Raw genomic sequence first — 20899 nt, 5'->3', positions numbered from 1 at the left:
CTTCGTCGCCTGGGGGTTTTGTGACCGCCTTTTTCAGGGGTTGACTGTTGGGTCACCTGAAACACACACAAACACACACATGTCGATGGTTAAGCACATTGGATATTCACACACCCACAGGAAGCCACCTGCTAACTCCCTGCCGGTGTGGTCATGAGGAGACCTCACCACCAGTCGGTCAAATCTGTAGAACACAATGTGCTGTGTGCATCCTCGGATACTGTGTGTTCCTCTGCCATGACTACCTAGTCCAAGAGTAAACCGCACCTGCCACAGGGCCCGTGGCCTAGGTATGGGGAGTTGAGCTTTCAACCCCAAACAAGCAACTGATTCTGGAGACTGGACTTAGGTCTCTCACGATTCACTCCGGTAGAAGACACGGTGATTCTATCTCCCTTGACGGACAGAATGATCGAAGACACAGGGCATGGCTTGCGCCACCCTTTGGCAGGTCTGTTTGAAGTCAGGGATAAGGGATGCTTCCTGTGACAACTTGAATCGCTACTCTGGCCATTTCATTAGGCAACTTCCAAACACAAATTCATAGAGAGAAGTTACCTTCCTCTCTACCACACTAGCAGGTGATGGTCTTTCCTGTTCTACCTTTTGGCTTTAGCTCCAGCCCCTCTTTACTTATTTATGTTTTCTGGTATTTTACGCATACCACACGAATTCATCTGAACAAACGGGGAACAAGTGCCACATCGCATCGACGTCTTACACGGCTGAAGGGCAAACCACCCTTTTTTCCAAAGTCCTTTTTCCATTTACCCACCAATTCAGCATGCTGCAGTACATTTCTTTTCGCATTCCCATCTTGGTCTTATCCCACATGTGGAGACGGATATGTTTTCTCGTTTTCTGTTGCAAGAATTACTAGTAACGAGAACACATCCTTCCCCACCAGCAAGCCCCAGTGTGATCGGTTTCTTTCGGCCTCCTGTGTCTCTTCCCCCCACCCCCACACCCCTCAGGGATTGCGTGAAAGAAACAATTGTTCAGTGAAACTAACCTGAAATTACACGTCTACTTGCTTTCCCCGGCTGGCGCTGAGATGGGCAGGTGCTGGAGCAGCCCCGCTGGAAGCGATGCAGCATCCAGGACGACGGAGGAAGGGGCGGAGTGGGACCTCGGCTTTCCAGGCTGCTTTTTATACTGCCTCTTGTCACCTGACTTGGAACGTACCCTAACCTAATCAGTTACCTGTACCTTGATTGCAATTATCTTAATCCAATTACGTGACCTGGAAAGGTCTATCTGCACAGCCCACTCTAAGATCATGTCCACTGCTGACAGACATTCTAAAACCTACGTGTACAGCTGCAAGCTTTGAAGAATAGATGCTCCCCGTCAGACATGTAACACTGGTGCCTGTACCCCTGTCTTCTTTTCCATCTTTTTGTTTTGTTTTGTTTTGTTTTGTTTTAAAAAATGTGGTAAAATAGACACCTTTTAATTGGACCACATTTAGTCTATCTCGACGTGGGCCTCAGTGTCATCAAGGAGATTCTCCTTGACGTGCAGTCACGGCCATGATCCATCTTCAGAGCTTCTCTTTCTTCCCCAAGGTAAGTCTGTCAGCAGAGAACCCTGACCGCACCCTCATGTGTTTTCTCCTCCAGGAGGCGCTTGGAAACCACCGTGAATTGGACCGCACTGGGAAACACCGATGAGGAAAGTCAACAACGCTTTGTCCTTCAGTGCCTGGCTCCTTTTTCAGCTCGTCTTGCGACTCCAGGCATTATGCCTGAAAAGTCTCCCGGACGCCTGTGAGGCTCTAATTCCCTGGGTCCCATTGCCATGTCTCTGGATTTGCGAAGATCCACCGCACTTTCTGTGGTACTCCCGTGTCGGTGAACTTTTGTGCCACGGCCCCTAATTCTGCCCATGGTCATCTGCAGCTGCACGACTTAGGGTCCATGTTCCTTGGACGGGAAGAGACAGGCAGGAGTCGGAATGATGAACCAGCACACTGGGGCATTTTCTCACGTAGCCCAAGTGACCCCACGGTGTTCTTGTGCTTTGGAACCAGTGGCGTCCCCTTTGACACTGCACCCGGCTCCCAGTCTCTCAATCGTGTTGGCCCTCCGGCGATCTCCCGTTGGATGAATTGCTCCTGCTGAAACTCGAGTCCCCTTTGATTTGCGCTTCATTAATTATTCATGATTCAGGTTGGAAGGCCTGCTGACGACCCCCTGTGGCCGTTCTCTGAGCTTTCCTGTCACATCGTTTCCTTCCACGCTCTTTGGTTCCTTATGGTCCTGCTCCTTCTGCTGTCAGAGGAGCAGAGAGTTGATCTTATTGATTCTGGTTACGGATACTTTCTAGGTGATCTGGATAATCCAGATAACGACCCTCAACAGCGGCGGAAAGGGAGCAGTCATTTGGTGTGTCTCAGAAAATCCCGCTCAGTTCCGAGGCCCCCTAGATGTGGAATCCTGCTCAGAGTTGTTCCCAGGTCAGAGAATGGAGAGAGCCTGTGCATGATGGGATCTCCCTGCCTAGATCTTTCAGTGAGTCTCTACCTCAGCTACTCTTAGGATCAGGGGGAGAACCACGGTGTCAGACATCCGGAAAGAAGACGGGATGAATGTTTTACCTCTGAAGTACATCCCAAATGTGGGAGTTGACTTCAGCTTTGCTGGGGTCTATTTGGCCAGTGAAACTCTGCCTGGTTCATTCGCACATCCGGAAGCCACTTCACGGGGGGCCGTCGCAACTGGAACCACACACTTGGCATCGGCGGTTGAGCCAAATGGGGACTCGTGGTGCAAGCAACGCTCCCCACGTGTTAGCGTGGGTGAGATTCGGTTGGCGGAATTTTACTAGGTGCGTGTTGGTAGAGTGGGGCTGAGGTTTTCTTGCTCCTGTGGTTGTATACGAAGTCAAAGGTCCTGCCCAGCCCTGCGGTCCCCTCAGTCAACTCTGTTTCGGAGACATAACGATTTGGATTGCCAACAAGTCAAGAAATGTTCAAGCCCTTGGATGTAGGGTAAAGAAAGGGAGATCAGACTGTCACTGTGTCTATGTAGAAGGGGAAGACATAAGAGAGTCCATTTTGTAAAAGACCTGTACTTTAAACAATTGCTTTGCTGAGATGTTGATCATTTGTAGCTTTGCCGCGGCCCCTTTGACCCAACTTGGAGCTCACAAAAACCTGTGTTGTATAAAATCGAGGCTTAAGGGATCTAGGGCTGTGCAGGGCGTGCCTTGTTAACCAAATGTTTACGAGCAGTATACTTGGTAAAAGTCATTGCCATTCCCTAGTCTCAATAAACCAGGGGCACAATGCACCGTGGAAAGCCACAGGGACCTCTGCCCCTGAAAGCAGGTTATTTTCCAACGTTTCTCCCCTTTTGACAGTCTGAAATATGGCCTCGGAGAATGGGAAAAACCTGACTCGCCCCCAGCCTGACACCCGTGAAGGTTCTCTGCTGAGGTGGATTAGTGAAAGAGGAAAGCCTCTTGCAGTTGAGAGAGAGGACAGCCACTGTCTCCTGCAGCCTCGCTTGCCTCCCTGGCTCTTAAGAATCCCATCGCAGGGGGGTGAGGCACGCCCCGCGATGCGAGGTGCAATAGTCAGCCCCTCTTGCCCCCCTGGCTCTTAGGATCCCCATCGCAGGGGGGTTAGGTACGCCCCGCAATGCCTGTAGTAAGAGCCAGCCCCTCTTTTCCGCCTGGCTCTTTGAACCCCCATCTCTGTGGTGTGAGGCACGCCCATCGATGAGGGGATTAAGAGCACGCCCCTCTTACCCCCCTGGCTCTTAGGACTCCCATCGCAGGCGTTGAGGCACGCCCCGCGATGCGGAGTGTAAATGCCAGCCCCTCTGGACACCCTGTTTTTTAGGATCCGCGGTGGACTCACATCCTGTTTATCATATTGTGAGTAATATCGTCTCGCGCTCTGGAGATTATGAACTGTTTCACCCACCAGTGTACACCCCGGTGTACAGAGGTTGTACAGCCGTCCGTATTGGGAGTCATATCATCCTCTTCCTCCCTGAATATTAAGAGAAGTATCACAGCGGTGTTTCTACTCCCTGGGATATCGCGTGTCATATCCTCCTCTCCCACGTTTCAATTAGAAACAATATCAGTGTGGGCGTGTTCACCTTCTGTGATACTGAAAGTAATATCATCCTCTTCCCTCCAGGATTGTGGGAACAATATCCCTGGGGGTGTCCACTTTCTGCCATATATGTAGTCGTATCACCCCCTCCGCCATGGAATGTTATTAAGGACCATCTCACATGGGGGTGTACCCTTCCTACGATGTTGGGAGTAATAGCATTCTCTTCTTCCGTGAATATTAGGAAGAAAATCACCGGGTGTATGCACACCCAGTGCTATATTGGGAGTAATGTCATACTCCACACCCTGAAGATTATATTCGGATCAATATCACCGGCTGGGTGTACACCTACTGCGATATTGAACGTAATATCATGCTCTCTCCCTCCCTGAACATTAGGAGAAATATCACAGCTGGGTGTACACCCACTGAGGTATTAGGGAGTAATATTAGTGTGAATTATCCCTTATTTTTTATGAACATGAATATGAATGGCCGATATTAATATTAATATTAAGAAATAATTGCTAATAAAAAGTTTTCAGATTATTAATGTTAATATTAATTATTAGGAGCTAATATTACTGTTCTCTAATGAATAAGATCAATATCAGTTATTAATATCAGGCATCATTAATCATTAATATTAATCATGTATTGTTATCGTTAGTATAACTATTTAATATTAATTATCATTAGTATCGGTATTGATTTTAAAAATTATATTATGGGATATTAATATTGATAATTATTAGTGTCAATTAATAATTGATATTATTAATTGCGGTAAGTAGCATTGCGTCATTCCACCCCTTCCTCGGCAGCTCGTTTACGACCCAAAACGGGGACACAAATGCCCCTGAGGGAGCAGCGGTAGACTGGGATAAATGAAAATGCTCATGTGGTGGAGAGCCGTGTTTTTGGGTACCAGCCCTTGACCTGCGTCGACCTTCTCAACTGCAAAAACAGTTCACCGCCCTATACCGAGAAGCCACAAGCCCTAATTGATTTGCTCCAAACTGTTTTCCATTCCCACAACCACACCTGGGCTGATTGGCCCCAGTTACTCATTTTCCTCTTTAACAGCGAAGAAAGGCGGAGAGTCCTCCAAGCAGCAACTACGTGGCTAGAGGAACATGCAGCAGCTGATTATCAAAACCCCCAATAGTATGGAAGGACCCAGTTGCCCGGAACCGACCCCCAGTTGGACCCACATGAAAGAGAGGATATGCAAAGGCTAAACCGAGACAGGGAAGCTCTGTTCGAAGGATTAATGAGGGGAGCTCAGAAGGCCACAAACGTTAACAAGCTCTCTGAAGTCATTCAGGGAAAAGAAGAATGTCCAGCACAATTCTACGAGAGAATGTGTGAGGCCTATCATATGTATACTCCCTTTGATCCCGATAGCCCTGAAAATCAGCGCATGATTCACATGGCTTTAGTCCATCAAAGCTCAGAAGACATGAGAAGAAAACTGCAGAAACAGACTGGGCTTGCAGGCATGAATCCATCCCAATTACTAGAAATAGCTAGCCAGGTGTTTGTAAACAGGGATGCAGTAAGCCGTAAGGAAAACCGCAGAGAGAATGGAAGTCAGGCCCGGCGACACGCCGACCTGTTTGTCAGCTTCATCAATCAGAGGGGCCCCCCCCAAAGAGGCAAGGGAAGGGGGGCCCTGGGAAAGAAACTCAGCTTGGCTGTCAGAGTTTGCAGCGTAACAAGTGTGCTGATTGTAAAGAAATAGGACAGTAGAAGAACAAATGCCCTGAGCTGAAAAGCAAACAAGGTGACTCAGAGCAGGAGGCCCCGGAAAAGGAGGAAGGGGCCGTGCTCAACCTGGAAGAAGGGTTCTTGGACTGAGGGAGTCCGGGCTCAAGCGTCCCCATTCTGACTTCTGGTCAGAATGACAGTCGGGGGTGGAGAATTGACTTTCTTGTAGATAGCGGTGCTGAACATTTGCTAGTAACCGCCCCGGTCGCCCCCTAATCCAAGAAGACTATTGAGGTCAACGGAGCCACGGGTGTTTCAGCAAAGCAAGCTTTCTGCTTGCCTCGGACTTGTAGTGTAGGAGGACATAAAGTCATTCATCAGTTTTGGTACATGCCTGACTGTCTCTTGACCTTTTCGGGAAGGGACTTGCTCAGCAAGCTCACAACCACTCCCTCTTTCACAGAGCACGGCTCTTCGCTGCTAAAGTTACCAGGAATGGGAGTCATTATGACGCTTATGGTCCCCCGAGAGGAGGAATGGAGACTTTTCTGAACTGAGCCGGGCCAAGAGAGAAGACCAGCTCTGGCTAAGCAGTGGCCAAGAGTACGGGCAGAAGAGAACCCTCTGGGATTGGCCAGTTAAGACTGGGGTCCAGCCGGTGAGGCAAAAACAGGAGCCCGTACCCAGAGAATCCCTTCAAGGTATCCAGGTCCGTCTCAAGCACCTAAGAACTTTTGGAATGATTGTTCCTTGTCAGTCTCCATGGAACACTCCCCTCCTGCCTGTTCCCAAGCCACGGACCAAGGACTACCGGCCGGTACAGGATTTGCGCTTGCTTCATCAAGCCACACTGACTTTACATCCAAAAGTACTTAACTCGTCCACATTGTTGTGGTTGCCGCCAGCTGAGGACAGCTGGTTCACCTGCTTGGACCTGAAAGACACTTTCTTTCCTATCAGATTAGCCCCTGAGAGGCAGCAGTTGTTTGCCTTTCAGTGGGAAGATCCGGAGTCACGTGTCACTACTCAGTACACTTGGACCGGACTTCCCCAAGGGTTCAAGAACTCCCCCACCATCTTCGGGGAGGCATGGGCTCGAGACCTCCAGAAGTTTCCCAGCAGAGACCTAGGCTGCGTGTTGCTCCAGTAGGTTGATGACCTTCTGCTGGGACACCCCACGGAAGTCGGGTGTGCCAAGGGAACAGATGCCCTACACCAGCACCTGGAGGACTGTGGGTAGAAGGTGTCCAAGAAGGAAGCTCAGATCTGCCGACAGCAGGTACGTTACTTGGGATTTACTATCCGACAGGGGTCGGAACGCAGCCCAGGATCAGAAAGAAAGCAGGTCATTTGCCATCTAGCGGAGCCTAAGAGCACAAAGCAGGTGAGAGAATTCTTAGGAGCTGTGGGGCTTTGTAGACAGTGGATCCCAAACTTTGCAGCATTAGCCAAGTTTTTGTATGAGGTCACGAAGGGGGCGGGGACCGGGAAACTTTGGAATGTGGATCCCAACAACAGCAAGTCTTTCATGAGTTAAAGGAAAAACTTCTGGCAGCCCCAGCCCTGAGGCTACCCGATCTGACAAAGCCTTTTCCATTGTATGCATCAGAGAGAGAAAAGATGGCAGCTGGACTTTGAATCCAAACTGTGGGGCCCTGGCTGAGGCCGGTGGCCTACCTCTCTCAACAACTAGACGGGATTTCTAAAGGATGGCCCCCCTGTTGGAGGGCCTTGGCAGCAACTGCCCTGCTAGTACAAGAAGCAAATAAGCTGACTCTTGGGCGAAACCTGAACATAAAGGCCTCCCGTGCTGTGGTGACTTTTAATGAATACTAAAGAACATCATTGGCTAACGAATGCCAGACTGACCAAGTACCAAACTTTGCTCTGTGAAAGTCCCCGTATAACCATTGAAGTTTGCAAAACCCTACACCCCGCCACCTTGCTGCCGGTATCAGAGAGCCCTGTCGAGCCTGATTGTGTAGAAGTGTTGGACTCAATTGACTCTAGCAGACCTGATCTCCGGGACCAGCCTTGGGCATCAGTAGACTGGAAACTATACGTAGATGGGAGCAGCTTCTTCAACCCCCAAGGAAAGAGAGGTGCAGGGTATGCAGTGATAACCCTGGACACGGTTGTTGAAGCCAGATCGTTGCCCCAGGCCACTTCAGCCCAGAAAGCTGAACTCATTGCTTTCACTGGGGCTTTAGAACTCAGTGAGGGTGAGACTGTCAACATTTACACTGATTCTCGGTATGTCTTTTTAACCCTTCAAGTGCATGGAGCTTGATAGAAAGAAAAGGGCCTATTGAACTCTGGGGGAAAAGACAGAAAATATCAAGAAGAAATCTTGTAATCATTAGAAGCAGTATGGAAACCCCACAAGGTGGCAGTTAGGCATTGCAGAGGACACCAGCGAGCTTCCACCTTGCTGGGTTTGGGGAATTCCCGCGCTGACTCAGAGGCTAGAAAAGCAGCATCTGCCCCCTTCTGGGCATCAGTGCTCCCTCAAGCACCTGATCTTGGCCCTCCTTCTTCTAAAGAAGAAAAGGACTTTCTCCAGGTAGAGGGAAGGACAAGTGATGGAGGAAGGATGGATTCGGTTACCAGATGGGAGAGTAGCTGTGCCACAGCTGCTAGGAGCTGCAGTTGTACTGGCTTTGCAAGAAACCACCCATCGAGGTCAGGAGTCACTGGAAAAGTTGTTAGGCCGGTATTTCTACATCTCGCCTTTGTCAGCCCTTGCCAAAACGGTGAGGCAGCGGTGTGTTACCTGCCGACAGCATGATGCGAGGCAAGGTCCAGCTGTTCCGCCCGGCATACGAGCTTATGGAGCAGCCCCCTTTGAAGGTCTCTAGGTAGACTTCACAGAGATGCCAAAGTGTGGAGGTAACAAGTATGTACCAGTTCTTGGGCGTACCTACTCTGGGTGGGTGGAGGCCTATCCAACACGAACTGAGAAAGCTCGTGAAGTAACCCCTGTGCTTCTTCGAGATGTGATGCCTAGATTTCGACCGCGCTTACGTATCGGTTCAGACAACGGGCCTGCGTTTTCGGCTGCCTTGATACAGAAGATGGCAAAGGTATTGGGGATCACACGGAACCTGCATGCTGCCTCCCGGCCTCAGAGTTCCGGAAAGGTGGAGCGGATGAATCGGACTATCAAAAATAGTACTATTGTCTTCCCCGCTGGATATTTAAAACAACACCACAAGGCGCGTCAAACCACCTGCTAAATTGGAGGGAAAGTTATCCTCTCCCCTCCTCCCCCGGCCCCGGATATTACAGACAACAACACAGGGGTGATGTACACCCACTGCTTTATTGGGAGTAATATCATCCTCTCCCTTCTTGGATAGTAGGAACAGTATCACACTGTGCGTGTAGGCCTGTCGTGAATTTCAATGGAATGTCATCCTGCGCCTCCCTGGATATGATGAACAATATCACGGGGAATATACAACTTCTGAGATATTGGGAGTGATATCATCCTCTCCCCTATGGAGGTTAGGAACAATATCACAGGAGTAGTATACACCCTCTGGGATGTTGGGACTCATATCATCCTCCCGCCCACTGGATACTAAAAACCATATCACAAGGGACGTGGACACACACTTCGATATTGGTATGAATACCATCCTCTCCCTCTTTGGATATTCGGTGCCATATTTCAGGTGGGGTATACACCGCCCGCAATGTTGGAAGTAATATGATTTTCTACCCCCCCGGATATCAGAAACAATATCACAGGGGGTTGTGAACAACCCCTGCGATATTTGGAGTAATATCACCATCTCCGCTCACGATTATTAAGAACAATATCATAGGGGTGTGGGATGTACACCCCCTTTCATATTTGATATCATCCTCTTCCCCCTTGGATATTAGGAACAATATCAGGAAGGGATGTACAGACCCTGCGACCTTTGCTGTCATAGAATTGTCTCTGCCCTAGATATTAGGAAAAAATGTCCCTGGGGATGTGAACAGCCCTGCGATATTGAGAGTAGTATCATCCTCTGCCCCCTTGCATATTGGGAACAACATCACAGGTGGGGTGTACTACCTCTGTGATATTGGGAGTGAAATTTTCCTCTCTTCCCCTGGACACTAGGAAGGGTATCAGAGGGGGAGGGTGTACATTCCCTGTGATATTCAACGTAACCTTATCCTCTCCCTCCCAGGGTATTCAGAACAATATTACAGGAGGGGTATACACCCCCTGTGATATTGGGAGTAATATCATCCTCTCTCCCTGTGGATATTACGAAGAGTATCACAGGGCTCTAGAAACCCCCTGAGGTACTGGGAGTAACATCATCCTCTCTCCCTCTGAATATAGGAAGATTTTCACAGGGGGGTATACACCCCCTGCGATATTGGGAGTAAGATCATCCTCTCCACCCAGGAAATGACTAACAAGGTCACGGGGGGATGTACTCTCCCTGCGATATTGGGAGTAATGTCGTCCTCCCGAAACCTGGATGTTAGCAATGACATCACAGAGGGGGTGTACACACCCTGCCACATTGGAAGTAATATAATCCTCTCCCCATCTGGATACTGGGAAAGATATCACAGCGCGGGTATACGTTTCCTACGCTGTTGGGAGTAATATCATTCTTTTCCTTTCTGGATATTAGGAAGAATATCACAAGGGTGCTGTACAATTACTTCGATATTGGGAGTAATATCATCCTCTATTTTCCTGGATATTGGGCACAAAACACAAAAGGGTGTACATCCCCTGCGATATTGGGAGTAATCGCATACTCTCTTTCCCTGGATGTTAGAAAACAGTATCATCAGGGCTGAACACCCCCCGCGATAATGGGAGTCACGTTTACTATTTCACAGGCCATTTGGAACAATATCATAGGGGGTGTTTACAAACAGGGGTGGTGTACACCCCCTGTGTTATTGGGAGTAAGCTCATTCTCTCCACCTCCGGATATTAAGAACAATATCCCGGCGGGAGGTTGTACACCCCCAGTGATATTGCGAATAATGTCATCCTCTCCTTTCCTGGATATTAGGAAAAATATCACAGGGGGGTGTACTCCTTCTGTGATATTGGAAGCAATATCAACCGCTCCCCCGCTGGATATTAGAAAAAAAAATCTCTCACGGTGTACACCCACTGTGATATGAGGAGAAATATCTTCCTAGGGTATTATGAATAATTTCACAGTCTGTACACACATGGTGTACACTCAATGTGATATTAGGAGTAATATTAACCTAGTAGATAATAAATAACATCGCAGGGTGTACACCCACTTTGATATTAGCTGTAATATTTTTCTAAGTTGTTACAAATAAGATCACAGGGTGTACAAACATGGTGTACACTCACTGTGATATCAGGAGTCATATCTCTGTGATATATTATGAATAATATCACAGGGTGTACACCCACTGTATTATAAGGAGTAAGATCTCTGTAGGATATTACAATTAAGATCACAGGGTGTAGAGCCACCGTGATATTAGGAGCAATATCTTTCTAGGATATTACAAATAATATCACAGGGTGTACGCCCACTCTATTGTCAGGAGCAATATCTCCCTAGGATATCAAAAATCCTATCACAGGGTATCCAATCTCTGCCTTCCATGTTCTAAGGGATTCTCCAGCTTCAGCCTGCCGAGTAGCTAGGGTTACCCGCCACCACGCCCGGCTAATTTTTTTTTTTTATTTGCACTGGAGACGGGGTTTCACCACGTTGGCCAGGCTGGTCTGGAACTCCTGACCTCAGATGATCCATCAGCCTCGGCTGCCCAAAGTGGTGGGATTACAGGTGTGAGCCATGGTGCTGGGCCAAGAGTTATAGATTCAATTCATTTGGAAACACAGCTCCCATTTTTGAGTGTGCATGTACTTTTATAAAGAAATGATGTCAGAAAACTGAAGGATGATAATAAATATGAAAAGTGACAGGCATGTGAAAAGGTCTTCCAATTGAGAACTATAAGTTTCGATTTCGTTTTCAGGTAATGGGGTCCTTGCTCTTGTGTCGTCCTTTTACATATTCTACATCAATGGAAGTTGTAGTACGGTGTCAGAATAAAGTAGAGTGTATTTCACGGCTTCTTAATTTCTTTCAATTAGACTGAGATCTTTTTCTGAAAGAGAGAAGGACATTTTCATTGCATTGTATTTTTTCTGAAAAGAGTAGGGCCGTATTTTACGGAGATCATGGATTTGTTATATATGAAGTTTTGGTCTTCTAATATTCTTCCGTGGTTTTTCTCTAAAGTAGTATGTACTGAAAGCCTCATATAGCAAAAAAGTAAATCACGTAATAATTCTGAGATTTTTGGAATTGTCACAACGGAGAAACATTGCTGGCGGTGTATGGTCCGCAAGTGTGAAGATGTTCCTTGTGAATTGCTTGCATCCAGCATTAAGGGCTGGTTTTTATCTTTTATTTTTCCAATCCTCTTTCCTTCTCAAGGTGTCCAAGACACACAGGGCCACAGAATCTCACAGGTGTCTGAGAATTCCTCCTCCTGGGACTCTCAGAGGATCCAGAACTGCAGCCGGTCCTCGCTTTGCTGTCCCTGTCCCTGTCCATGTATCTGGTCACGGTGCTGAGGAACCTGCTCAGCATCCTGGCTGTCAGCTCTGACTCCCCCCTCCACACCCCCAAGTACTTCTTCCTCTCCAACATGTGCTGGGCTGACATCGGTTTCACCTCGGCCACGGTTCCCAAGATGATTGTGGACATGCCGGCGCATAGCAGAGTCATCTCTCATGCAGTCTGCCTGACACAGATTTCTTTCTTGCTCCTTTTTGCATGTATAGAAGGCATGCTCCTGACTTTGATGGCCTATGACTGCTTTCTAGCCATCTGTTGCCCTCTGCACTACCCAGTCATCGTGAATCCTCACCTCTGTGTCTTCTTCGTTTTGGTGTCCTTTTTCCTTAGCCTGTTGGATTCCCAGCTGCACAGTTGGATTGTGTTACAATTCACCAGCATCAAGAATGTGGAAATCTCTAATTCTGTCTGTGACCCCTCTCATCTTCTCAAACTTGCTTGTTCTGACAGCGTCATCAATAGCATATTCATATATTTTGATAGTACTATGTCTGGTTTTCTTCCCATTTCAGGGATCCTTTTGTCTTACTATAAAATTTTCCCCTCCATTCTAAGGATGTCATCGTCAGATGGGAAGTATAAAGCCTTCTCCACCTATGGCTCTCACCTAGCGGCTGTTTGCTGATTTTATGGAGCAGGCATTGGCATGTACCTGGCTTCAGCTGTGTCACCACCCCCCAGGAATGGTGTGGTGGCATCAGTGATGTACGCTGTGGTCACCCTCATGCTGAACCTTTTCATCTACAGCCTGAGAAACAGGGACATACAAAGTGCCCTGCGGAGGCTGCACAGCAAAACAGTCGAATCTCATGATCTGTTCCATCCTTTTTCTTGTGTGAGTGAGAAAGGGTAACCACATTAAATCTCTACATCTGCAAATCCTGCCCCTTAGACACATTATTTTTGTGGCTTGATGGCTTTTATTCCTTTCCGCATTTCCTTTGTGAATATTGCTTTCTTCTTTATGCCTTTAACTGGAATGGGTGAGGATTCTGGGATCCTTGGTTTATCAGAAACCTCATGACAGAATCCTCCATACCTAGGCGGCCTCTTTTAGTCTCTGAGCAATAACCTTGTCATCCAGGTGGAATCACAACCATCACTTTATATACACGAAGTCCTCACTTCGTTTCGGAATTCCCTGAAAACTGACTTTATGGAAACAATGTACAGAAGGTCCTCCAACACAACTCGTTTTTCAAAGTTGTGTAGTTATACTGTTGATGAAAAATAAGTGGTTTCACTATACATAATTTTGCTTCAAGGTGAAGTTTCCAAGAGACTTTCAAAGATGTTAAGTGAGGACATACTGTACATCAAATTCATATCCTCTTCCACAGTTCATGTGGAATTTCTTTATAAACTGCTTCTAGAGAATCTATTTAGGCAGGTTCTGTGGAGAGATCCATGTCGCCGTTCCTCAATCTTGGCTTTGAGTCAAATCACCTGGGGAGCTTACGCATGGTGAGGCCTGGGCCTCAATACTTGAGATTCTGATTTCCTTGCACCTGTGTGAGTAGGTGGATTTTTTTTTTTTTTCTTTTAAAGCACCAGAGGTAGTTCCAATGACGAAGATTTTAGAGGCATGAAGCTCCAATGAATAAGAACAGAAATTAATTGTAGTATGATTTCTTCAAATATTATCTTCAAATGCATTGTCCATCAACACCACACAAATGTTTATTATGCTGTTTTTTCTTACCATTTCGCATTTTCTATTTCCTTCTTGTCTTTTTTTCTTTTTTTTTTTTTTTGAGTCACAGTTTCACTCTTGTTGCCCAGGCTGGAGTTCAATGGCACAGTCTCGGCTCACTGCAACCTCTGCCTCCCGTATTCAAGCAATTCTCCTGTCTCAGCCTTCCAAGTAGCTGGGATTACAGGCATGCACTACCATGCCTGGCTATCTTTTTTTTTTTTTTTTTTGTATTGTTAGTAGAGACAGCGTTTCTCCATTTTGGTCAGGCTGGTCTTGAACTCCCGACCTCAGGTGATCCGCCCGCTTCTGCCTCCCAAAGTACTGGGATTACAGGCATGAGCGACCGCGCCCAGCCACCACTTAGCATTTACATTTTACATTTGTAGAAGTTATAGATTTATACACACATCAATTGCTGCTTTGTTATACACTTGCATATACACAAGATGGGAAATAGAAAAGAATAAAATGGGCACAGTATCCCTGAAGTTTCACATTCCGAGACTTTAAAAATATTTGCTCTTTAGAAATTTGTTTCAATGAAGAAACTGTGGTATACACACCCAGTGAAGTATTATTCAGCCTAAAGAGGAAGAAAGTCCTCTCCACTGCAGACAAAATGGATGAGATTGCAGGTCTGTATATTAAATGAAAGAAGCCAGGCACAGAATGTCAAACCCGATTGTACATTTGTTCAATTCTGAGATGGGAGAAAAACCGCCCTATGGTGAGAGGCGAGACATGTTTGCAGCAATGCTGCCTTGTCATTCTTTACTCCACTGAGATGTTTGGGTGGAGAGAAACATAAATCTGGCTTAGGTACACGTCCGGTCATAGTACCTTCCCTTGAACTTCATTATGACATAGATTCTATTGCTCACATGTTCGTTGCTGGCCTTCTCCTTATTATCACCCTGCCCTCCTACTACATTCCTTTTTGCTAAAATAATAATCAATAAAAACTGAGGGAACTCAGAGGCCTGTGCCAGTGCAGGTCCTTGGTATGCTGAGCGCTGGTCCCCTAGGCCCACTGTTGTTTCTCCATATTTTGTCTCTGTGTCTTATTTCTTTTCTCAGTCTCTTGTCCCACACGACTTGAAATACCCACAGCTGTGGAGGGGGAGGCCACACCTTCAAGTGAGTGCTGAAGGATGGTCGGGAGCCTTGTTTGTTTCCTCATCCTCAGGACAAACAGGAGAGTGTGGTGGGCAGATGTGAGGAAACCAATATGCAACTCTCTGCTCAGCAGACTGTGCAGTTTCTGTTCTTTGTTGTGCTGGGGGTCTCAGAAATCTTATTCAAAATTTTGCTTTCCTCCCCCACTGGTTGTCCTTTTCATAGACATCTCACCCATGATAGCAGGGAATCAGTCCCTCTAAACTATTCCCTAAGAACAACAAAGAGATTCTGAAGGTGATGATGAGGATAAAGAGGATGACGACAGACACCATGGCATCATGAACCCTTACTGAGGGCTTCCTAAAGGCCAGACTCTGAGCTCTGTGCTCTATGCAGCTTGTTTCATTTCATCTGCATAGTCTCCACGTTATTAGTGCACATTTCAGGATGATTTTACAGACTAGAAAAAGCGCAACGGATTTTCATGTAGCTTGTACCAGATCACGAAGTCAAAAAGGGTGAAGTCCAATTTGAACCAGGCAGTCTAAGTCCAGACACATGGTATTTGGCAAGTCCTCTCCCTGCAACCATCCTGCCCTCTCAAATCCTCGTCACTCAGGCGGATGCCCCTGCTCACTGTGCCCTTCCCTTTGGGGGTTCCTTGGAGACCACAGCTAGACCAGTGGGTGCCACAATCACTGTGTCATGTATAGAAAAGGCAGCTGAGATCACATCAAGGATTCCAGAAAGAATTGGCACAGGATCATTCGGGACGCATCTCTCCCTTGTCCCTGTTCCTGGCTTTCCTTACAGCTCTCGAATTCCTCAAAGGAGTCATCAATTCGGAGTTTGGATTCCATTCCTATTGAGGAAGCTGGAAAGTTTTTCAAAAATTCTCCTCCGATGTGCCTGTGGTTAAGACCACTGAGCTCTGCTTAAAACTTTTTGAAGCTGGGCGCGGTGGCTCACGTTTGTAATCCCAGCCCTTTGGGAGGCTGAGGCACGCGAATCACAAGGTCAGGATTTCGAGACCAGCCTGGCCAACATGGTGAAACCCTGTTTCTACTAAAAATACGAAAAAAACCCCAAAAAACAAAAAAATTAGCCAGGCATGGTGGCATACACCTGTAATCCCAGCTACTGGGGAGGCTGAGACAGGAGACTCCTTTGAAGCCGGGAGACAGAGGTTGCAGTGAATCGAGATCACGCCACTGCACTCCTGCCTGGGCAACAGAGCAAGACTCTGTCTCAAAAAAATAAATAAATAAAAATTACGAAAAAATGTGCTTGGATGGGCTTGGCAAACTTTAGCCATTAGCTCACGTACCAGTTTGGAAGGGCATACCTTCAGTCACTTCACCCTTTAATCCCTTTGCTCAAGACTAAAGTTCTGAGAGGAAGTCTAATCGGCTGAGTTGTGTCCATGTGGGCAGTGCAGGAAAGGATGCAGCGGGAGGCGGCTCCAGGGACGTCTTTGGCTTCCATCATGGGGGAGCAGGCGCCTGGATTATCCACCCTAACAAATCTGGACAAAGGAAAACGAGGTTCTCTGAGGAAGGAGACATAGAGCCCAAGGAGGTAACCAAGAGACAAATAGTGATCCTGTTTGTCATTTTCTTTTACACATGTGTGTACATTATCTTACACTTATCACTTTGTTTTCTTTCTCTCCTTTAATTGCACCCTGCTGCCAAAAGTTAAAATAAAATGAAAGTATTGAGATAGCTCAGTAAGAGACTTTTGGTCAATTGCCTTTTCATATAGTGAGCAGCTGCCCAAACAATTGTCTCTCTCACTGTGCAAATTTGCAAGCGTTTGCATGATCACTCCCAATCCCCCAACACAGAGCTGTGTTACAGCACAATTTAGTTCAGTGTTTTGCTCTCTGCAACAGGGAGATTCTCATCCATTACACGTTGCAGTAAAAACAGGGGTACCATAAGCAACCACCTCTTTCCTCAACGGTGTGATGAAAGCAAAAGCCAAGTAGCTCCATGTATCCAACTTAAAAATATAAAATTTACGCCCGTGGGCTGCAGTTGGAGCTATGGCGGCGGCAGCTGTCACTGGGCCTAGCCCGGGGTGTGGACCTGGGGACTCCCCAGAAGGGCTGGATGGGGAGGCTCACGGAGCGCCGGTGGAAGGCGCACAGGATGCTAAAGTTTTACAATGGCCTCTCGGAAGGGGAGGCGATGGGACTCCCCGCGGGGACCGACCCCCTGGACCCCACTGATCTGAACGGGGCGCACTTCGACCCGGAAGTCTACCTAGACAAGCTTCCTAGAGAGTGCCCTCTGGCCCAGCTGATGAACAGTGAGACGGACATGGTGCAGCAGATCCGGACTCTAGACAGCGACATGCAAACCCCGGTCTATGAGAACTACGATAAGTTCTCATAGACCCAGCCACAGAAATTGACAAACAGCATAAAACTGTATGAGGAATTGCAGGAGACCCAGAATTTCCCAAATAACCTTGTAAAAGAAGAACAAAGTTGGAAGACTCACAAAAAAAATACATATATATATACATATATATATAAAGTTGTGTTTTCATTCAGTTGTAAATGTTTAGTAACTTCTATTGTGATTTTTCATTTAACTCATGAAACGATATTTTTAATTTTCCAAATGTATGCTTGTGTTTAGCTATCTTCTTGCTGTTGACTTCTAATTTTGTTGCATTATGGTCAGGAAAATGTGATCTGGACAATATCAATTGTATAGTGGATTTTGTTGAGACTTCTTTATGGCCTAATATGTGGCCAGGTTTTTTTTTTTTTTTTTTTTTTTTTTTTTTTTTTTTTTTTTTGTTAATTTGCCACATGTGGTTGAAAGGAATGTGGATTATTTGTTTTTTTTTAGGAGAGTTTTTATTTTTAAATAGATAAGGTTCTCAGTGTAACTTAAATCTAGCTTCAATTAACAATATGCTAGATCTCTCAAACCTTAGGATGTTAGTCAGTGTAACAATAGACTGCTGCTGAGATGAATAAACCCTGAACTCTCAGTGGGTTGACACCCATAGCATAGTCTGGTACAGGGCAGGGGTTCTCCTTGAGGGCCCTTGTCCAACAGTGATTCAGAGATTCTGGAGGTTTCCATCTTTTAATTCTGCCATCTCAGAGTTTTTCACTTGTAGCCCTATGGATAGTAAGAAAGGAAACATAGCTCACACTTGCTTTTGATAACCTTGGCCCAGAAGTGATTTCTTACATTCCTATTGGTGGAAATGCAGTCACATGGTTCCAAACTAACTGCAAGTGAGGCTGGGAAATGTAGTCTTTCTGCATGTCCAGGAAGAGGAATGGTGTGAACACAGCATTGTCTTTGACACACTAAGCATGTGCTGAAGAGTTCTTACTCTTACAGGAGGTTTGTCTGTCCTGTGTAACTTTCTCAGTTTTTGCTTAGATAGTTTCAGGCGATGTTGTTTGGTGCATTCAGCTTAATGATTATTATGTCCTCTTGGCAAAGTAGTCAAGATTCCCATCAGTTTGAATGAAAGTGTTTTACAGATAGGTCAGGAAATGTTAATACTTTAAAAGGCCCTTCTATTCCTCCACTCTACAGATAAGAACAACAGAGTCCTAGAGAGAGGAGGTCATGGGTCTCACTCATGAGTGGCAGAATTGAAACCAACATGGCAGTAACTTTGCCTTTCCCCCATCATGTTGTTCTCCCTCTATCTTCACTCTGCTGATTTCTTCACTTGCTCCATACAGACCTCTCATTGCCAAGTGTATAAGTGTGTCCAGAATTGCTGGGTTCTTGGTCTCACTCACTTCAAGAATGAAGCTGTGGAACCTTCTGGTGAGCGTTGCAGTTCTTAAAGGTGGTGTGTCTGGAGTTTGTTCCTTCTGATGTTTGGATGTGTTCGAAGTTTCTTCCTTCTGGTGGAGTTCGTGGTCTCGCTGGCTCAGGAGTGAAGCTGCAGGCCTTCATGGTGAGTTTTACAGCTCTTAAGGCTGCACGTCTGGAGTTGTTCATTTCTCCCGGTGGGTTCATGGTCTCGCTGGCTTCAGGAGTGAAGCTGCAGACCTTCTTGGTGAGTGTTACAGATCATAAAGGCAGTGTGGACCCAAACAGTGAGCAGCAACAACATTTATTGCAAAGAGCAAAAGAACAAAGCTTCCACAGTGCGGAAGGTGACCCCAGTGGGTTGCCACTGCTGGCTCTGGCAGTCTGCTTTTATTCTCTTACCTGGCTCCACCCACATCCTGCTGATTGGTCCATTTTACAGAGAGCCTGAGTGGTCTGTTTTGATAGGGCACTAATTGGTGCGTTTACAATCCCTGAGCTAGACACAAAGGCTCCCCACGTCCCCACTAGATTAGCTAGATACAGAGTGTCCACACAAAGGTTCTCCAAGTCCCCACCCTAGTAACTAGATACAGAGTGTTGATTGGTGCATTTACAAACCCTGAGCTAGACACAGGGTGCTGATTGGTGTGTTTACAAACCTTGAGCTAGATACAGAGTGCCAATTGGTGTATTTACAATCCCTTAGCTAGACATAAAGGTTCTACAAGTCCCCACCAGACTCAGGAGCACAGCTGGCTTCACCCAGTGGATCCAGCACAGGAGCTGCAGGTGGAGCTGCCTGCCAGTCCCCCTCCATGCGCCCACACTCTTCAGCCCTTGGGTGGTCGATGGGACTGGGCGCCGTGGAGCAGGGGGCGGTGATCATTGGGGAGGCTTGGGCCACACAGGAGCCCACTGAGGGGGGAGGCTAAGGAATGGCAGGCTGCAGGTCCCGAGCCCTGCCCCACAGGGAGGCAGCTAAGGCCCGGTGAGAAGTCAAGCACAGCAGCTGCTGGCCCAGGTTCTAAGCCCCTTGCTGCCCGGGCAGGCAAGGCCTGCCAGCAGCTCCTAGTGCACGGCCGCCAAGCCCACGCCCATCCGGAACTGCAGCTGGCAGGCAAGCAGTGCACATAGCCTCAGTTCCGGCTCATGCCTCTCCCTCCATGCCTCCCTGCAAACTAAGGGAGCCAGTTCCGACCTTGGCCAGCCCAGAAAGTGGCTCCCACCGTGCAGCCGTGGGCTGAAGGGCTCCTCAAGTGCCACCAAAGTGGGAGCCCGGGCAGAGGAGGCACCGAGAGTGAATGAGGGCTGTCAGGGCTGCCAGCACGCTGTCACTTCTCATAAGGAGTGATTAATCTGAGCTTCTCCAGAAAGTCCATTCCTGGTAGGCACTGAGAATAAGAAATCTCAGAGTATAAAAAAACATCAAGTGGTAGCACTTTTGTGAATGGCTCCCAAATTAGATCCTTTACCTTTTTTTCATTAAGCACAGTTGCAAAAAAACACCCTTAGCCTGAGATGAAGCACATATTAGAGAAAGGTTCTCTCTGTAGCATTATGTATTACTCCAATGAGCATTAAAAAGAGGAGACGGGACGTGCTCTTTCTAGCTATTATTACCTCCACTATAGAGTTGACATACACAAGCTCATTATTGCATTATGTTTTATTCAACAAAATAACTCTAACGTTGAAGCTTAAATTGAATTCGCTAAAACATCTTTGTCTCCAGCATAGTGTGCCTCAAGTGTCTCCTTGGTGCCCGAATTTTCTCCAGAATTACAGTGCTGAAGCTATGGTAATGGTGAAATTATATGCAATCTGCAAAACAATGTGGCTATAACGTGGTAATTGGCCTTCCACATAATTAAAGGAACATTTCCTCATCAGAGCT

At 46.9% G+C, this 20899-nt stretch overlaps 1 pseudogene; it reads left to right on the top strand.

Annotated features, from left to right (window-relative positions):
* The first annotated feature begins 7274 nt into the window (after positions 1-7274).
* LOC129398577 (olfactory receptor 7E24-like) lies at positions 7275-20469 on the top strand (annotated as a pseudogene).
* The last annotated feature ends 430 nt before the right edge of the window (positions 20470-20899 follow it).

Source organism: Pan paniscus, chromosome 7 (genome assembly GCF_029289425.2).
Source record: "Pan paniscus chromosome 7, NHGRI_mPanPan1-v2.0_pri, whole genome shotgun sequence".
In the NCBI taxonomy this organism is placed as follows: domain Eukaryota; kingdom Metazoa; phylum Chordata; class Mammalia; order Primates; family Hominidae; genus Pan; species Pan paniscus.
This window is presented reverse-complemented; position numbering and strand designations above follow the sequence as displayed.